Source organism: Malus domestica, chromosome 09 (genome assembly GCF_042453785.1).
Source record: "Malus domestica chromosome 09, GDT2T_hap1".
In the NCBI taxonomy this organism is placed as follows: Eukaryota; Viridiplantae; Streptophyta; class Magnoliopsida; order Rosales; family Rosaceae; genus Malus; species Malus domestica.
In genome coordinates, this window is record NC_091669.1 from 26,904,466 (window position 1) to 26,907,810 (window position 3,345).

Sequence of the window (3,345 nt, forward strand, 5' to 3'; positions counted from 1 at the left end):
AAAAAAAGGAACTGTTGTTTCCACCCTTGTATTTTCCTTGGAACACGATCTTTAACATAGGCCAACACCTCTTTTTTTGAACTTCCCCAATCTGTCGAAATTCCAAGATATCTCCCTGGGTCCTCCACTTGTGGCATAATCAATATTCTACAAAGATCCTGGCAAACTTCAACTAGTGTGTTAGCATGAAAATAGACAACTGACTTTTGCAAACTGATCTCCTGGCTAGATGCATGACAGTAGGCATTGAGTAAATTTACAATGTTTTGATTGTTGTTTCTTGTGGCCTTTAGGAAAATCAAAGTATCATATGCAAATAAAAGATGAGGGAGGCATGGTCCATTAGCACTGATCCGGATTCCTTCCACATATCCCATTTCAGTAGCATTTCTAATTAGAAGAGATAAAACCTCACTGACAATAAGAAATAAGTATGGTGAAAGTGGGTCACCTTGCCTCAATCCCCTTGTCGGTTTAAATCTCCTTCCCGGATGCGCATTAATTAAACCGAAAACTCCACCGTCGTAACACAATTCATCATTGATGAGTCGATTTCATATTATGTATTTAGCCTTATTCTTAGTATATTTTGGTTAATATTTTGGAAGAATTTTGATACTTTGAATTGTATTTTCAATATAGGACTTTCAACTTCCTCTGGAGCAAAACATGACCAAATGGAAGAATTTTGGAGTAATTCCAGTAAGATGTTTGTGAGTCACTTATCTTGATCGTGTTAAAATATCATATTTTTTCACCAAGCGGTTATTTTTTTACGATAAAATAAAGGTGCAGTGCACGGTGCTGGAAAAGTGACGTTTTAGGGTTGAATTGCGTTTTTGGAGCCCAAGATGACCTATGATGGGTTCGTGGTCGTCTGGAGATGTGTGCAGAATGTCCTGATCTTCAAAACAAGCTATCATTAGCCGGATTTGGAGGATATTTGAGGCTAAAACGTGGCTGGACATTTACTCACCAGAATCTCTTTATTTCCTAAGATATTTTATTATTATTTAGTTTTCTAGTTAGAATAAAAGACTACATTTTAGCGTTTTTGCGATGGCATAGCAACATATATTGCTTTGCCGTTCTCAGTTTTAGGCTACATTTTCTTTTATGCAATTTTGGAGATAGGGAAAATTGTTAGGGTTCTTGGAGATTTTCTACTTCAAGGTGATTTCATTCCTTTTCTTCATAATAATATTCTCTATGCTTTTAATTATGAATATGCGTATCTAATCCGTTTTGATAGGACTAAGCCTTGAGCCTTAGCATGAATATGTAATTTTTATTTAATTGCTTATGATTGATTGCATGCATGCTTTGAATTATTGATCACTAATTTAAACTATCTAATTGTCTTAATGCTTGCCCACCATTAGGATATTTAGAAAAGTAATTTGATGCAATTTTGGTTAGAAAGTTCCTTGAAATTGACGCTGGTTTCTTGTGATTAATAATTATAATTTCACTTAAGATGAACACCACGTTTTAAGGGTTGCATAGGTTTTCAAAGGGTTTTCATAAAGCATATTGAGTCTTTCATGTTTCGATTTGATCCGAACGTCCGGACGGATTACATGTTAGATATTCGTTCTATGTTAAAGGTTCCAAGTAGAATATAAATTGGGAAAACCTAACCTTCAAAGTGTCATGTGTAGATCATAAGTAATTGGTAAAAATGCATAGGATTACTAGGTGATAGCGGAACTCTAGTGCTTTTATAAATTGGTATTTAAAACTCTTTTCTTTTATCATATCAATTAGGGTAAAATTACTATTGGTTTTTAATTAAAATTCATTTTTTATTTTACCCAAATTCAAAATCTATTTTCTCAGTGTTTAGTTTTAAGTAATTGAATAGGTTTATAGAAGTTATCCAAATAGTCATTGTGGAGAAACGATCTTGCATGAGCATCTATACTACAACATCCTTGTATTCTTACAAGTATTTTGTGTGATTTTGACTTCCTTTTCGTTGGTGAGAAAATCCTATCAATCACCAAACTCACCCAATTTCTATCAAAGCCCATCTCCATCATGACAGTCTCAAGAAAATCCCATTCCACCTGATCATATGCCTTATTCATATCAAATTTAATTCCCAGCACATACTTTAGCTTTGCCTTCCTGAGCTTAAGAAAATGAAAGACTTCATGGGCAATGATGATATTGTCTTGAATTTGTCTTCCTTCCACAAAAGCATTCGATTCAAGGTTTTGGTATTGTTGGCTCTTTTTCGTTAATCATCATTTTTTCTCTTATTATTTTGAATTCCTCTTATCCAGTATAGTATCAAACACAGTATAAATAATACTCATTAGTCTGATATTGCACCAAAAGTCCGACTAATTTAGTAAGTACTATTTGACGACTATTTATCATGTCCGACTGAAATAGTCAGTATAGTCCGAGATGCTAAATGTTGCCATAAACTACTTCCAATTTAAACGAGTTTCACATGCTCTTTGTAAAGGATTCTTCACATTTTACATGGACAGTTCCACTTTGCGATGGGCCAACACATATTCGGCCTATAAAATACCCAAAACAACAAAAGTTGGATTATTTTAAACAATTTACGGAGAAACTCCTAGGGTTTGGCGAGTTATTTCAACTTGGCAATATATATGTACCGTCAACTGCTTGTTCACTTTTCAATTTATGAAAGATCAACTTGTGTAGCTGCTTGGATGATTGTCAAGTGAGATGGAATCACTGTATACAGACGTACTGGCTTGGTTTTACACAATTTTTTTCCTTTGCGAAGAATCAATAGTTAGATATAGCGGAGAAGAGTTTTGGTACGGTGTGCTTGAAACAAAATTAGTTGCCAAGTTATGATGTGTCTTCTTTTGTGTGATATTTGTACTGCCCGTAAGCTATATATGAAGAAAGAAGTAAACACAATTCTAACTCTCCTAGGCTACCGTCTCATAAGTTTGTTCGCAAACTTGATGGGAGGATATATATATTGTACTGTGATACCAAATGGTTTACCTGACGAACTATGGTGAAGCGTTTCTGCTGGATTTCATTTCGGAACGCCACTGTCAAATTTTAGCTTACTTTGACTCTTGTATGAAACTTTTTGTTTGAACTTGGATTGTTAATTATGCACCTGTTGGTTTAACTGAAGGGAACTATATTCTTTTTAGCACATTGTTTATAAGGGCATATTGCATAGACATGTTATGTTACGCATCCACTTAGACATGTATGTACCGACCAGAGATCATTATGCAGTTGTATTTTATCTCACTTCGTTTTGTGACTCAATCTGCATTATGTCCTTATGTAAGCTTTCTGGATGATTGATGCGGGCGCGATAAGAATGTCGATCAA